At 43.6% G+C, this 17459-nt stretch overlaps 1 protein-coding gene across 2 annotated transcripts in view; it reads right to left on the bottom strand.

The window, feature by feature from the left end:
* The window catches only part of ANAPC7 (anaphase promoting complex subunit 7), a 61679-nt gene that overhangs the window by 42457 nt on the left and 1763 nt on the right, over positions 1 to 17459 (bottom strand). The gene's annotated exons all lie outside the window — the stretch shown is intronic.

The following is a 17459-nucleotide window of genomic DNA, read 5'->3' as shown; positions in this document are numbered from 1 at the left end:
CATGTTCTGGGTGGACATTTCACCCTCGAACATACCCTAAGGTTGAGTTCACACCTGCATTAGAAGAAATTGATCTGCTCAGTCATTGGAGCAGAATAAAAAAGAAAACTGTGCCTGTGGGTCTATTGCATGCCGGACACAGATGGTACCTACAGGGTCCCAGACTTTATTGGGGTCTGCCATGTTTCTGGCTTGGTGTCTGGCATTCTTCTGTAGGAAACAGGACAGCATGGGATGGCCATTATGTCTGGTATTTTTGATAGAACCTGCAATGGGGACACCTGACTGAGCCTCAGACACAAGTGTGAACCAAGTCTTATATAACAATAGCAGCCATCTTTCCACAAAAGGACTAGAAAACTAAAAGATGGTAAGACTGGTTGGTGTGGACACTTTTTTTTATTGGTCTTGGTTTTTATGTATGATGGTCACAATAGATCATCACCATATTAAAATAGTTCTGAGCAATCAAAATAGTTGACAGGTCTATGCAGGGGCCTGGGAGAGGAGTCCAACCATACACCTATGGTCTCGGTCATGCAGCTTGCACGACTGAGATAAACAAAGTTGAAGCTTTTGGCTGCCACAAGTGCCCAGGAGGGGGGTTTACTGGTTAGAAGCCAGAGTGATCTGAATTGTGAGTGTCCCCAACCACTCCTTTCAACTGATCAGTCTCAAGATTGAGGCACAAAACTACCAGTCATAGCTAAAAGGAGGGGCTGGGGATGATCACAATGCCAAGAGTTCTGGGCAAAGCAAATACATTAAATCAGATCAGCTCACCAACCGCTCCAGCATTCAGATAGCACCAACACAACCTCCCATGTGGAAGCTAGTGAAAGGACGCTAGCGCAGAGTCCCCAGATGAGGCAATCAGCAGGAAAGGTAAAGGACTTCAGACTCCCGACAACAAGTAAAATCCAAAGCTTTATTCGCAATTCGTAACATCGTGAAGATAAAAACATATACAACCGAAATGCACCATTGTGTTGCGACTTAAAGGGGTACTCCAGTGAAAACCTTTTTTCTTTTAAATCAACTGGTGCCATAAAGTTAAACAGATTTGTAAATTACTTCTATTAAAAAATCTTAATCCTTCCTGTACTTATTAGCTGCTGAATACTACAGAGGAGATTCTGATGACATCATGACCACAGTGCTCTCTGCTGACATCTCTGTCCATTTTAGCAAATATATGGTTAGGGCAGCACAGTCGCTCAGTGGTTAGCACTGTTACCTTGCAGCATTTGGGTTGTGGGTTCAAATCCCACTAAGGACAACATCTACAAATACGTGTGAGCACTATATAAATAAAGAGTTTTTATTATTATAATAATGTCAACAGAGAGCACTGTGGTCGTGATGTCAGCAGAGAGCACAGTGTTCCAAAAATAAAAGTATTTTCTCTGTAGTATTCAGCAGCTAATAAGTACAGGAAGGATTAAGATTTTTTAATAGAAGTAATTTACAAATCTGTTTAAGTTTCTGGGACCAGTTGATTTAAAAGAAAAAAGGTTTTCCCCGGAGTACCCCTTTAACAAGTTTTAGTTATGGCACGGATTTGGGACAAAACATTGCAATATATACCTTTTCTTTCCTGTGATGTCATGACCAGAAGTTCCTCCGGCAGGGCACTCATAATATACAAATACATACAACTTGGTCTGGCATATATAAATTATACACATCTCAAATCACATAATATGTATACAGTCATGGCCGTAAATGTTGGCACCCTGGAATTATTCTAGAAAATGAATTATTTCTCACAGAAAATTATTGTAGTAACACATGTTTTGCATACACATGTTTATTCCCTTTGTTTGTATTTAAACTAAACCAAAAAAGGGAGGAACAAAGCAAATTGGACATAATGTCACGCCAAACTCCAAAAATGGTCAGGACAAAATTATTGGCACCCTTTCAAAATTGTGGAAAAATAAGATTGTTTCAAGCATGTGATGCTCCTTTAAACTCACCTGAGGCAAGGAACAGGTGTGGGCAATATAAAAAAAAAATCACACCTGAAAACAAATAAAAAGGAGAGAAGTTCACTTAGTCTTTGCATTGTGTGTCTGTGTGGGCCACACTAAGCATGGACAACAAAAAGAGGAGAAGAGAACTGTCAGAGGACTTGAGAACCAAAATTGCGGAAAAATATCAACAATCTCAAGGTTACAAGTCCATCTCCAGATATCTAGATTTGCCTTTGTCCACAGCGCGCAACATTATCAAGAAGTTTGCAACCCATGGCACTGTAGCTAATCTCCCTGGGTGTGGACGGAAGAGAAAAATTGATGAAAGGTGTCAACACAGGATAGTCCGGATGGCGGATAAGCAGCCCCAAACAAGTTACAAAGATATTCAAGCTGTCCTGCAGGCTCAGAGAGCATCAGTGTCAGCCCGAACTATCCGTCAACATTTAAATGAAATGCTAAGGCAGGAGACCCAGGAAGACCCCACTGCTGACAGAGAAAAAAAAAAGAAAGACTACATTTTGGCAAAATGAACTTGAGTAAGCCAAAATCCTTCTGGGAAAACTTCTTGTGGACAGATGAGACCAAGATAGAGGTTTTTGGTAAAGCACATCATTCTAATGTTTACTGAAAACAGAATGAGGCCTACAAAGAAAAGAACACAGTACCTATAGTGTAATATGGTGGAGGTTCAATGATGTTTTGGGGTTGTTTTGCTGCCTCTGGCACTGGGTGCTTTGAATGTGTGCAAGGCATCATGAAATCTGAGGATTACCAACGGATTTTGGGTCGCACTGTACAGCCCAGTGTCAGAAAGCTGGGTTTGCGTCAGAGATCTTGGGTCTTCCAGCAGGACAATGACCCCCCCAAATATGTCAAAAAGCACCCAGAAATGGATGGCAACAAAGCGCTAGAGAGTTCTGAAGGAGCCAGCAATGAGTCCAGATCTGAATTCCATTGAACACCTGTGGAGAGATCTTAACATTGCTGTTGGGAAAGCCGGTAATTACTCACCAGTAATGTTGTTTCCCCGAGCCATGACAGCACCACCTGAGAGAGGGACTACACCCCTAGGGACAGGAAACCTGAGAATAAAAAGAGCCCTCCTCTCCAGCCTCAGTGAATTTTTGAGACCAGAAGAGCCTTCTAAAATTAGTATATACAAATAGAAACATAATAACCAAAAAAGGTGATCACCAACCCAAGTGTAGGAAAAAAATAACACCATAAATATTGGGTGGGAATGCCATGGTGCTGCCATGGCTCGGGGAAACAACATTACCGGTGAGTAATTACCAGCTTTCCCCTTCACCATGACAGCACCACCTGAGAGAATATCAGGGATACAACCTAGGGTGGGATGACAGACTGTAAGACTTTGTGTCCACAGGTAAGCGAAGAGGAACTACCCACATACACCCTGTAGTGACGAAAGAAAGTATGTGGAGAAGACCATGTGGCAGCTACACAGATCAGCTCTATAGAAGCACCTCGCCTCTCAGCCCAAGATGAGGCCACAGACCTAGTAGAGTGGGCTTTAAGGCCAAGCGGAGGATCTAATCCTAAAGCTGAATAGGCTAGAGAAATGCATTTTCTGATCCGTCTAGCTATGGTATTTCTAGAAGCTTTGCTACCTTAAATTTTTTCCTGCGAACTGAACAAACAAAGCTGAGGATTTCCTGAAATCTTTAGTTCTGTCTAGATATTGGAGGACACACTGTCTAATATCTAGGGAAAGCTGTCTGTCATGATATGGTTTATCACAGAAAGAGGGCAGAAATAGATTTTGAGAAACATGAAAAGTAGAGACAACTTTAGGGAGATAAGCAGGATCTGGGTAAAACACTATACTATCCTCTAGGATTTTAGTGTAAGGTTCTAGGCTGGAAAGAGCAGACAGATCCCCTACTCTCCTGGCCGAAGTGACTGCAACCAATAAGACATATAGCGTTATCCACTGGTACTCTGCGCTGCTAATAGAAATACTTTTCATTCATAGCGCTGCAGGGGTACAGTATATGTATATAGAAGTGCTGGGGGGCAGACATATAGCGTTATCTGCCCCCCACAGCGCATCTATATACATATGCCGCCGCAGCACTATGTATGAAAAGTATTACTATCAGCAGCATCGGGCGGCCGATGCTGCTGCTAGAATGCTTTTCACATATAGCGCTGCGGTGGCATATGTATATAGATGCGCTGCGCTGTGGAGGGTATATTATACATGCGCTGCGGGGGGCACATTATACATGCGCGGCGGGGGGTATATATTTATTAATGCGCCTGCAGGGGGCATATATTATAAATGCGCTGGGGGGGCTAGATATATAGGCTATATGTCTGCCCCCCCTGCAGGACTCAATTATTACGGGGGACAGACAGGGCGATTTGTCACAAAGACCGGGATCGCCGAACAGTGTGTTGTCGCCCTGGCGCTCGCGTTCGGCACATGGCGGATCGGGTTGACAGGTTGCTGGGTGGGGCTGGAGAGGACCCAGCAGTCATGGTACATATTGGCACCAATGACAAAGTAACCGAATACCGATTTTTTTCCCCCTCACGATATGAATTTTGCCCATACCGCAATACCAGTTGGGCCCCTCCCCCCCGAGAATGAGTGAATTATCCGCAGCAGCGCGCTGTCCCCACACCGGGGAACTAATCATATTTGACCCGCGAGCGCTATTCTGCTCCCCCCCATATGAATTATAAGCTGCGCTGTCCCCACATCTGTTCCCACATCATGTCACCCGCGTGCGCTCCTCTGCTCATCATCATACGAGTTGTGGGCCGCTGGCGCTAGAAATCTGTACTACAAATAACGCTGCAAAAATAAACAAAACAAACTTTAACTTACCTTCAGACGTGGTCCCTCCGCTGTGGTCCTGGAGATGGGAATGTCATAGAGCCGTCAGCCTATCACCGGCCGCAGCGATGTCCCGCAGCGATGTCCCTGTTTAAACTAGGGACTGGTGGGGGGGGGGGGGGGGGGAACCTACAACATAGAAGGGGAAGATAGTGTAGATAGAGAGGGGGGACTTATTAATGTACCTGGGGGTGGAGCCAAGGGAGGCGTTAGAATAGTTAAAAGGGATAGGCTTCAAAGGAAGAAAAAACATACACCATTGAATTGCATGTTGACTAAAGCCAGAAGTCTGTCCAATAAAACTGACGAACTGGAGTTGATAATGTCTGAGGAGAATTATGACATAGTGGGTATGACAGAGACATGGTTGGACGATAGCTGTGACTGGGCGGTCAACATACAGGGTTATAGTCTATTCAGGAAGGATCGGACAAAATGGAAAGGGGGAGGAGTCTGTCTATGTAAAGACCAGTCTGAAGGCCGTACTGCGGGAGGATATATGGGAGGGAAACGATAATGTGGAGTCATTATGGGTAGAAATATATGGAGATAAAAATAAAAATATTCTGATAGGGGTTTGCTAAAAGCCACCAAACATAATGGAAGAGGCAGAAGATCATGATAATAATGGGGGACTTTAACTATCCTGATATAAACTGGGAGATGAGACATGGGATTCTCATAATGGAAACAGGTTTCTGACTATCGCTAAAGACAATTATCTGTCCCAAATGGTGCAGGGCCTGACTAGAGGGGGCGCCCTACTAGACTTAATATTAACCAACAGAGTAACTAATGTGCAAGTAGAAGGATACCTAGGAAATAGTGATCACAATATAATACATTATAACTTGTTCTTCAATAAGGGAATCTCTCGAGGGGCCACAAAAACAATGAACTTTAGGAAGGCAAAGTTTGACCAACTCAGAGAAGCCCTTAACCCCTTCAGGACGGAGCCCATTTTGGCCTTAAGGACCGGAGCGTTTTTTGCACATCTGACCACTGTCACTTTAAACATTAATAACTCTGGAATGCTTTTAGTTATCATTCTGATTCAGAGATTGTTTTTTCGTGACATATTCTACTTTAACATAGTGGTAAATTTTTGTCGATACTTGCATCCTTTCTTGGTGAAAAATCCGTAAATTTGATGAAAAATTTGAAAATTTAGCATTTTTCTAACTTTGAAGCTCTCTGCTTGTAAGGAAAATGGATATTACGAATACATTTTTTTTTTGGTTCACATATACAATATGTCTACTTTATGTTTGCATCATAAAATTAACGTGTTTTTACTTTTGGAAGACACCAGAGGGCTTCAACGGTCAGCAGCAATTTTCCGATTTTTCACAAAATTTTCAAACTCAGTATTTTTCAGGGACCAGTTCAGGTTTGAAGTGGATTTGAAGGGTCTTCATATTAGAAATACCCCATAAATGACCCCATTATAAAAACTACACCCCCCAAAGTATTCAAAATGACATTCAGTAAGTGTATTAACCCTTTAGGTGTTTCACAGGAATAGCAGCAAAGTGAAGGAGAAAATTCACAATCTTCATTTTTTACACTCACATGTTCTTGTAGACCCAATTTTTGAATTTTTACAAGGGGTAAAAGGACAAAATTTTTACTTGTTTTTGTAGCCCAATTTCTCTCGAGTAAGCACATACCTCATATGTCTATGTAAAGTGTTCGGCGGGCGCAGTAGAGGGCTCAGAAGGGAAGGAGCGACAAGGGGATTTTGGAGAGTACGTTTTTCTGAAATGGTTTTTGGGGGGCATGTTACCTTTAGGAAGCCCTTATGGTGCCAGAACAGCAAAAAAAAACCACATGGCATACCATTTTGGAAACTAGACCCCTCGGGGAATGTAACATGGGATAAAGTGAACCTTAATACCCCACAGGTGTTTCACGACTTTTGCAAATGTAAAAAAAAAAAAAAAAATTTTACCTAAAATGCTTGTTTTCCCAAAAAAAATTTATTTTTAAAAAGGGTAATAGCAGAAAATACCCCTAAAAATTTGAAGCCCAATTTCTCCCGATTCAGAAAACACCCCATATGGGGGTGAAAAGTGCTCTGCTGGTGCACTACAGGTCTCAGAAGAGAAGGAGTCACATTTGGCTTTTTGAACGCAAATTTTTCTCTGGGGGCATGCCGCATTTAGGAAGCCCCTATGGTGCCAGGACAGCAAAAAAAAACCCACATGGCATACCATTTTGGAAACTAGACCCCTCGGGGAACGTAACAAGGGGTTAAGTGAACCTTTATACCCCACAGGTGTTTCACGACTTTTGCATATGTAAAAAAAAAATTTTTTTTTTACCTAAAATGCTTGTTTTCCCAAAAATTTTACATTTTTAAAAAGGGTAAACGCAGAAAATACCCCCCAAAATTTGTAACACAATTTCTCCCGAGTACGGCGATACCCCATATGTGGCCCTAAACTGTTGCCTTGAAATACGACAGGGCTCCAAAGTGAGAGCGCCATGCGCATTTGAGGCCTAAATTAGGGATTGCATAGGGGTGGACATAGGGGTATTCTACGCCAGTGATTCCCAAACAGGGTGCCTCCAGCTGTTGCAAAACTCCCAGCATGCCTGGACAGTCAACGGCTGTCCGACAATACTGGGAGTTGTTTTGCAACAGCTGGAGGCTCCGTTCTGGAAACAGTGGCGTACCAGACGTTTTTCATTTTTATTGGGGAGGGGAGGGGGGCTGTGTAGGGGTATGTGTATATGTAGTGTTTTTTACTTTTTATTTTATTATGTGGTAGTGTAGTGTTTTTAGGGTACAGTCGCACGGGCGGGGGTTCACAGTAGTTTCTCGCTGGCAATTTGAGCTGCAGCAGAAAGTTTGCGGCAGCTCAAATTTGCAGCCAGATACTTACTGTAATCCTCCGCCCATGTGAGTGTACCCTGTATGTTCACATTGGGGTGGGGGGGACATCCAGCTGTTGCATAACTACAACTCCCAGCATGCCCGTTGGCTGTCGGTGACTGCTGAGAGTTGCAGTTTTGCAACAACTGTAGGCACACTGGTTATGTATCACTGAGTTTGTGACCTAACTCAGGGTTTCACAACCAGTGTGCCTCCAGCTGTTGCAAAACTACAACTCCCAGCATGTACAGTGCATGGTGTACAGTGACTGCTGAGAGTTGTAGTTTGCAACAGCTGGAGGCACACCGGTCGTGAAACACTGAGTTAGGTAAAAAAAAACTCTGAGTTTCACAACCAGTGTGCCTTCAGCTGTTGCAAAACTACAACTCTCAGCAGTCACCGACAGCCAACGGCATGCTGGGAGTTGTAGTTATGCAACCAGCAGATGCACCACTACAACTCCCAGCATGCACTTTAGCTGTTTGTGCAAGCTGGGAGTTGTAGTTAGACAACAGCTGAAGGTACACTTTTCCATAGAAAGAATGTGCCTCCAGCTGTTGCAAAACCATAAGTCCCAGCATGCCCATAAGGGAATGCTGGGAGTTGTGGTGGTCTGCCTCCTGCTGTTGCATAACTACAGCTCCCAGCATGCCCTTTTTGCATGCTGGGAGCTGTTGCTAAGCAACAGCAGGAGGCTGTCACTCACCTCCAACGATCCAGACGCTGCAGGTCAGTCCCGCCGCCGCAGCTGCTCCTGGGGCCCCGATCCCAACAGGGGCGCCGGGGATCGGGGTCCCCAGCACCCGGGGTGCACGTCCCGCACCCGCTCACGTCCTCCAGAAGAGGGGCGGAGCGGGTGCGGGAGTGACACCCGCAGCAGGCGCCCTGATTGGTCGGCCGGTAATCCGGCCGACGAATCAGGGCGATCGTGAGGTGGCACCAGTGCCACCTCACCCCTGCAGGCTCTGGCTGTTCGGGGCCGTCAGAGACGGCCCCGAACAGCCAGTAATTCCGGGTCACCGGGTCACTGGAGACCCGATTGACCCGGAATCGCCGCAGATCGCTGGACTGAATTGTCCAGCGATCTGCGGCGATCGCCGACATGGGGGGGCATAATGACCCCCCTGGGCGATATGCCGGGATGCCTGCTGAACGATTTCAGCAGGCATCCGGCTCCGGTCCCCAACCGGCTAGCGGTGGGGGCTGGAATTCCCACGGGCGTATGGATATGCCCTCGGTCCTTAAGGACTCGGGATTCAGGGCGTATCCATACGCCCTATGTCTTGAAGAGGTTAATAATATAAAATGGGATAATGTCCTCAAAAACAAGAATACTGACACTAAATTAAATGGGAGACTTTTAAAAATTTCTTAAACTCTCACTGTAAGATGTATATACCTTATGGGAATGAAAGGGTTAGAAATAAAAGAAAACCAATATGGATGAGTAAAACCATTAAGGGGACAATAAATGACAAAAATAAAGCATTTAAACTACTAAAAGAGGACAACAGTGAAGAAGCATTAAAAAGTTATAGAGAAAAATGTAAAATATGTAGAAAACAGATAAAAGCCGCAAAAAATAGAGACAGAAAGACTCATTGCCAAAGAGAGTAAAACGAACCCCAAAATGTTCTTAAACTATATAAATAGCAAAAAGGTCAAAAATGAAAGTGTAGGCCCTTTAAAAAAAACAAAGAAACAAAGAAATTATAAACGGGAACAGGAAAAAGCAAATATATTAAACAAATTCTTCTCCACTCTATTCACCAAGGAAAATGAAATTCCAGGTGAAATACAGCGAGATAAGGTAAACTCCCCAGTACAGGTCACCTGTCTAACCCAGGAAGAAGTACAGTGCCACCTACAAAAAATCAAAATAGACAAATCACCAGGTCCAGATGTTCTAAAGGAATTAAGTAATGTAATAGACAGAGCCCTATTTTTAATATTCAGGGACTCTATAGTGACAGGGACTGCTCCCCAGAACTGGTGCATGGCAAATGTGGTGCCAATATTTAAAAAGGGGACAAAAGGTGACCCCGGAAATTATAGGCCTGTTAGTTTAACCTCTGTTGTATGTAAATTGTTTTAGAGTTTTCTAAGAGATACTATTTTGGAATATCTTGATAAAAATAAATGTATGACTCCATATCAGCATTGCTTTATGAGGGATCGGTCCTGTCAGACTAACCTGATCAGCTTTTATGAGGAGGTGAGCTCCAGACTGGACCAGGGGGAAATCGCTGGATGTCGCATATCTGGATTTTTCCAAAGAATTTGATACGGTTCCACATAAACGGTTAGTGCATAAAATTAGAAGGATTGGGCTGGGGGAGAATGTGTGTAAGTGGGTAAGTAACTGGCTCAGTGATAGGAAACAGAGGGTGGTTATTAATGGTGCTTATACAGACTGGGTGACTGTTACTAGTGGGGTACCACAGGGGTCAGTCTTGGGTCCTGTCCTATCTAATATATTCATTAATGTCCTTGTAGAGGGGTTGAATAGTAAAGTAGCAATCTTTGCAGATGATACTAAACTCTGTAAAGCGGTAAACACAATAGAGGACAGTGCACTGTTACAAATGGATCTGGATAGGTTGGAGGTTTGGGCTGGGAAGTGGCAGATGAGGTTCAACACCGATAAATTTAAGGTAATGCACATGGGAGGTAAAATCCGGGCTGGGATTATGTATTAAATGGGAGCACACTTGGGACGACTGATGTGGAAAAGAACTTGGGAGTCTTAGTTAACAGTAAATTTAGCTGTAGTGACCAGTGTCGGATAGCTGCTGCCAACGCAAATAAAATCATGGGGTGAATCAATAGGGGCATAGATGCCCACAACAAGGAAATAATTCTTCCGCTGTACAAATCACTAGTCAGACCACACATAGAATACTGTGTATAGTACTGGGCACCAGTGTACTCAAAGACGGGCAACCAGGGTAATACGGAGAATGGGAGGATTACAGTACCCAGAAAGATTATCAGAATTAGGGTTATTTAGTTTAAAAAAAAAAAAGAAGGCTTATGGGAGACCTAATAACTATGTATAAATATATCAGGGGACCATACAGAGATCTCTCCCATTATCTATTTATGCCCAGAACTGCATCTATAACAAGGGGGCATCCTCTACGTTTAGAGGAAAGAAGGTTTCTACACCAGCACAGACGGGGGTTCTTTACTGTAAGAGCTGTGAGACTGTGGAATTCTCTCCCGGAGGAGGTGGTCATGGTGAACTCTGTAAAAGAGTTCAAAAGGGGTCTGGATGCATTTTTTGGAGAGTAAGAACATTGCCGGTTATGTATACTAGATTTATAGGGACAGAACGTTGATCCAGGGATTTATTCTGGCTGCCATATTTGGAGTCGGGAAGGAATTTTTACCTCTAGTATGAGGTTTTTTTTGCCTTCCTCTGAATCAACTCAGTAGGGACTCTTTAGGGTTATAGGTTGAACTTTATGGACTCTGGTCTTCTTTCAACCCTATGAACTATGTTACTATATATATCTTGCCCCCCACAGCGCTTTTAATATAGATATGCCCCCCCCCCCCACTACTCACAATGTTTAATTTTAAATCCCCCGTCAGAAGCCTTGAATGGCTCCTCAGCACAGGCCATTCAGGGCTCTCCCCGCGGGGGATTTAAAAATGAAAATTACATGATAAATAGCAGGTACAGAGATATATAAGGCTATATGTCTGCCCCCCCCCCCATGCAGCGCTATATATCTTTCCCCCCACAGCGCTTTTAATATAGATATGCCCCCCCCCCCCCCTGCTACTCACAATGTTCATTTTTAAATCTCCCGCTGAAAGCCCTGAATGGCTCCACAGTACCAGCCATTGAGGGCTCTCCGCGGGGGATTTAAAAATGAAAGTTAAAACAGGATACATCGCAGGGGAGCAGACCATGCCGCCCGCTCCCCTGCTTAATAATTTCTGATCACATCGGGTCTCAGAAGTGAGACCCGATGAGATAAATCCCTCAGCCTCTGTACTACAACCTCCAGACTCTGTTCCATGATGAATACATTTCTGACTTTTGCTCAAAAACTGCAGTGGCAGATATCCAAAAACTGCCAGAAAAAAAAACAAGTGGAAACTTAGCCTTACGGTGACCTTTAGTCGAGCCGGTTGGGGGGGGGGTAGAGAATGAGAAATTCTAGAGAGAGGCCATTTTTTATAGTGTTTAAGACCCAGGAGCGGTTTGAAATTTTAACCAGAGGGCGCTACGACCAGAGTTGGACATTACTGCAGATCTGGCAGACAGCCTTAAAGCACCAGAAGAGGTGTCTGCAAAAAAAATGCTGCCGATTTTTTACTTAATGGGACAGAAGACAACAACTGCTCATGAGGGACATTATTTTAAATGTCCATAGACAACTGGTCAATCCAGATTAGCATATATCTAGCTACCCAGGAGGCTGCAACATTAGGTTTAAAGCAAGCCGTAGAAGCTTCCTATGCACGCTTCAAAAAGCGAATTTTTTTTTGTCCATAGGATCCTTTAGAAGCCCAAGATCCTCCATCAGGAGTGCTCCTTTCATAGATAGTTTAGATATAGAGGCATCAATTTTCAGAACCTACTCCCAGGAAACTAGATCTGTGTCATCAAACTGGTATTTTCTTTTGAATGCCCTTGGTAAAAAAAAGACTATCTGGATTACTGCATTCTTTTTTAATTAGAAAAGTAATGCTTCTATGTACTGGAAACACCCTTCGCTTTTTTTTTTTTTTTGCTCCAAACCCTCAAACATGATATCCTGTACAGATTTGACCTGTTTGGGGTCCTCAATATTCATGATATGTCTTATGCTTTTGACAAGGCTATCAGTGTCCTCTGCTAGAAAAAAAGGCCTCCCAGATGTAGAATCTTCCGCAGATGAGTCCACAGAGCCCAGGATAATACCCTCTTCTGAGCCTGTACAGCGCGAAGCATCACCCACAGGAGCGTCAGGAGCAGAGGGAGCAGTCACAGAAACGGGTGCAGAGGTATTCATAGTTTTTCAAGAATTCTGAATCTTTATTCCTATCTCAAGCATCGAGGATAGCAGAGATGGCACCCCAATAGAAAAAACTTTAACTACACAGGAAGAACAAGTCTGTTTGTCATATCCCTGTGGCAGCTTAGTCCTACATGCATTACATTCTGCATTAGGGATCGACCGATTATCGGTATGGCCGATATTATCGGCCAATAATCACGATTTTGGGCATTATTGGTATCGGCAATTACCTTGCCGATAATTCCCAAACCACCCCCCCACCCCGCCCCCCCCCCCCCCCCCCCCCGCACCGCCGTATAAGTTATCGGCTATCGGCCCTAACCTCCACCGATTATCGGCCCTAAAAAAAATGATATCGGTCGATCCCTATTCTGCATGCTTGGATTTTTTTTGTAGTAACATCACCCTACAAAAAACAGAAACAAACCAGACTAAGCATATGAACCCCAAAAGGAAGGAATAGGTACATTCACTCAGGTCGGTTTTGCAGGTACCAAGGGCGGGGTCTTTGTTAGAGCTCATAATGAGAGGAGTTTTCAACTTGCTGATACTTCGTAGCTGGCTGGGACCACAAATGGACCGCTACTTTGCAAAGAGGCCTCCAAAATACTATTCAGGAGGCACTTCCATACCGCTGAGCCCGCGTCTGACGTCAGACGTCAGATCCGGGTCCCGATCACCTGAACCCCTCCGACTTCAGGTCCGCCCAGTAGCGTCACAGCCCTGTGTCCCTCCGTCATACAGGATGTAGCAAGGTGCACGTGCAGAGGAACAGGAACTACCAGCTGCTCCTTCGCTTTCTCTTCTGGCCTGAAGCGCGTGTGACGGCAACCAGAGCTCCCCACCTGAAGGCCGCACCCGGAACAAGTAAGTGGCCACAGTCTCCACAACCTCACCATATCAGGGAGGTATGCAGGGGAAAGGAGAAACAACGAAACTACAAGGAAATTACGCTCACACCCCCAGCTTCTTCCACTACCTGAGACAGGGACTCCCGCTCAGTCAGGTTTCCATAGGGACAGGAAACACACTGAGGCTGGAGAGGAGGTCTCTTTTTATTCTCAGGTTTCCTGTGCCTAGGGGCAGAGTCCCTCTCTCAGGTGGTGCTGTCATGGCGAAGGGGGAAAGGCGCCCTCCCAATAAGAAAGACCTGGAGCAGTTTGCAAAGGAAAAGTGGTCCAACATTCCGGCTGAGAGGTGTAAGAAGCTTATTGATGGTTATAGGAAGTGACTGATTTCAGTTATTTTTTCCAAAGGGTGTGCAACCTAATATTAAGTTAAAGCGTACCCATCAGATCCAACAAAAACATTTTTTTTTTAATATATCACTCCGTACCTAATCCTGACCATGTACATCTAATTTTTTTGTGTCTAGCACCTTTATTTTTTTTATTACACTTTTAATTTAGCTCACTAGTCTGAATTCCTCTCAAAGGGAGGGGGCGTGGCCTCACTGTGCAGGTCTCCGCCCCCTCCCTCAGTATGCTGCATGCTCACATCTCTCCTAGCAATAGCAAAACTACAACTCCCAGCTTGTCCTCACTGACAGTAGCGGGACACAAGCTGACAGTGGGAGGATTTTTCCTCCAGCTGTGATCCCTGCGCTCACAGCTGTCAATCAAGGAAGTGTGTCCATGACATAGGTGATAATGCATGGACACACAGGACTAGTATGTGTCCAAGCAGGCAGGGGGGGGCAGTTGTTTGACTGGCTTTTTCAGTATGAAATATTGAAAATTTTCTAATGAAAACAATTGCAAAACCTATTGGTTTTGCACGCTTTACAACATATCAAAAGTTTTAGCATTTGACAGTGCCCTTTTGACCCCTTAATGACGCAGGACGTAAAGGTACGTCCTGGTGAGCTGGTACTTAACGCACCAGGACGTACATTTACGTCCTAAGCATAACCGTGAGCATCGGAGCGATGCCGGATCATGCGCAGCAGGTCCCGGCTGCTGAACGCAGCCAGGGACCCACCAGTGATGGCAGACATCCGCGATCCCTCGGATGTCTGCCATTAACCCCTCAGATGTCATGATCAATACAGATCACGGCATCTACAGCATCGCGGTCACTAAAATGGATGATCGGATCGCCCGCAGCGCTGCCGTGGCGATCCGATCATCCAGCACGGCAGACGGAGGTCCCCTCACCTGCCTCTGCTGCCTTCCCGGCGTCTTCTGTTCTGATCTGCCTTCCCGCAGACCAGAGCAGAAGATGACCGATAACACTGATCAGTGCTATGTCCTATACATAGCACTGAAAAGTATTAGCAATCGAATGACTGCTATAATTAGTCCCCTATGGGGACTATTAAAGTGTAAAAATAAAAGGAAGTAAAAAAATGTGAAAAACCCCCTCCCCCAATAAAAATGGAAATTGTCCCATTTTCCCTATTTCTCCCCCAAAAAGTGTTAAAAAATATTTTATATACATATTTGGTGTCGCCGCATGCGTAAATATCAACTATTAAAATAAAATTTTAATGATACCGTACGGTGAACGGCGTGAACGTAAAAAAAAAAAAAAAGTCCAAAATAGCTGCTTTTTTATAACATTTTATTCCCAAAAAAATATTAATAAAAAATAGATTAAAAGTTTTATATAAGCAAATATGGTATCAATAAAAAGTACAGATCACTGCGCAAAAAATGAGCCCTCATACCGCCGCTTATACAGAAAAATGAAAAAGTTATAGGTCTTCAAAATAGGGGGATTTTAAACGTACTAATTTGGTTAAAAAGTTTGCGATTTTTTTTTTTTTTAAGCACAACAGTAATAGAAAAGTATGTTATCATGGGTATCATTTTAATCGTATTGACCCAAAGAATAAAGAACACATGTCATTTTTACCGTAAATTGTACGGAGTAAAAACAAAACCTTCCAAAATTAGCAAAATTGCGGTTTTCTTTTTAATTTCCCCACATAAATAGTATTTTTTGGTTGCGCCATGCATTTTATGGTAAAGTGAGTGTTGGCATTACAACGGACAACTGGTCGCCCAAAAAACAAGCCCTCATACTAGTCTGTGGATGAAAATATAAAAGAATAATAATTTTTTGAAGGCGAGGAGGAAAAAACGAAAACGTAAAAATAAAATTGTCTGAGTCCTTAAGGCCCAAATGGGCTGAGTCCTTAAGGGGTTAAGGGTGCCAATAATTTTGTCCAGCCCATTTCTGGAGTTTGGTGTTACATTATGAACTATTTGCTTTTTTTCCTCCCTTTTTTGGTTTAATTCCAATACACACAAAGGGAAGAAACATGTGTTACTGAAATCCTTTTCTGTGAGGAATACTTCATTTTCTTGAAAAAATTTCATGGGTGCCTACATTTATGGCCATGACTGTATATATGTTACATGTGATTTGAGATGTGCATAATTTATATATGCCAGACCAGGTTGTATGTATTTTTATATTATGGGTGCCCTGCCAGAGGTGCCCTGTCTTGGTGGGCGTGAACTTCTCATCGTGACATAACAGGAAAGATGAGGTATACATTGCAATGTTTTGTCACAAACCAGTGCCAAGACTTGTTAACAAGTTAAAACGCGTGGGTTCGTTTCATTTGTATATGTTTCTATCTCCACGATGTTACACTTGGATTTTAATGAAGTTTGTGAATAAAGCCTGTAAATCCACCGCCACAAAAAAAAAAAAATAATAATAAACTCACCTTCCTCCGTTCCCCCTTGCACCGATATAACTCTTCAGTACTCTGGTCCGATGTCCCACCTCAGCCAGTAATAGGCTGAGCGCAGTGTCATATGAGGAGCCTGGGCCCGCCTTCTCTCTGCTGCCCGGGCTCCTTACCTGACGCTGCGCTCAGCCTATCACCGGCCGAGGCGGGACATTCGCTAACTGCAGTGTGATGATTCTTAAAGGGGTACTCCGGTGAAAACCTTTTTTCTTTTAAATCAACTGGTGGCAGAAAGTTAAACATATTTGTAAATTACTTCTATTAAAAAATCTTAATCCTTCCAGTACTGATTAGCTGCTGAATGCTACAGAGAAAATTCCTGCTGACATCTCTGCTCTCTGCTGACATCTCTGTCCATTTTAGCAACCATGCATAGCAGATGTATGCTAAGGGCAGCATGGTAGCTCAGTGGTTAGCACTGCTGCCTTGCAGTGCTGAGGACTTGGGTTCAAATTCCACTAAGGACAACAATAAATAAAGCGTTATTATTATTATAATAACGTCAGCAGAGAGAACTGTGCTCATGATGTCATCAGAGAGCATTCCAAAAAGAAAAGAATTTCCTCTGTAGTATTCAGCAGCTAATAAGTACAGGAAGGATTAAGATTTTTTTAATAGAAGTAATTTACAAATATGTTTAACTTTCTGCCACCAGTTGAATTAAAAGAAAAAAGGTTTTCACCGGAGTACCCTTTTAAAGGGGCATTCCCACCTCAAATATTTATGCCATATCCACAGGATACCCCACCTGGCTGCTGCAGTTTTACACTGTTTCTATAACTAGAGGTACTATAAAGTTTGTACAATTCCTGTAAACATCAAGTCTATGATTGCGAAGTTGCCAGAAGATTTAAAGAGGACTCGTGACCAACCCAAAACAAAATATGAGACGTTACGATCAATGAATAGCACAAGGTGTCCTGATTACACATCTTTCTTTACGCCCTCCTGTACTGATGTGTGCGGGTTTATAGTTTGTCTGACAATTCAGTTAGTCAGATGGGCGTGAATGTAATTT

Source organism: Hyla sarda, chromosome 1, assembly GCF_029499605.1.
Source record: "Hyla sarda isolate aHylSar1 chromosome 1, aHylSar1.hap1, whole genome shotgun sequence".
NCBI lineage: Eukaryota > Metazoa > Chordata > Amphibia > Anura > Hylidae > Hyla > Hyla sarda.
Note: the sequence above shows the minus strand (reverse complement) of the source record. Positions and strands in the feature narration are given on the sequence as shown.